This window comes from Anomalospiza imberbis, chromosome 3 (assembly GCF_031753505.1).
Source record: "Anomalospiza imberbis isolate Cuckoo-Finch-1a 21T00152 chromosome 3, ASM3175350v1, whole genome shotgun sequence".
Lineage (NCBI taxonomy): Eukaryota > Metazoa > Chordata > Aves > Passeriformes > Viduidae > Anomalospiza > Anomalospiza imberbis.
This window is the reverse complement of record NC_089683.1, coordinates 15,025,513-15,025,728: the sequence shown is the minus strand read 5'-3', so window position 1 is coordinate 15,025,728 and position 216 is coordinate 15,025,513.

Genomic DNA, 216 nt, shown 5'->3' with positions numbered 1-216 from the left:
CAGCGCCGCAGCCAATGGGGAACGGCCGCGCCAGCTGCTGCGGCGCGCGGGGGCTGGGGAGGCGCTGAGGGGCGGAGGAGGAGGAGGAGGAGGAGGAGGAGGAGGGCGGCGGCGGCGGCGGCTGGGCAGGGCAGGGCTGGGCTGGGCTGGGCAGGGCTGGGCTGGGCTTAGAGTCTCGGAGCTGCTGGGGGCGTGACCGTGGTCTGCTCTGGTGCT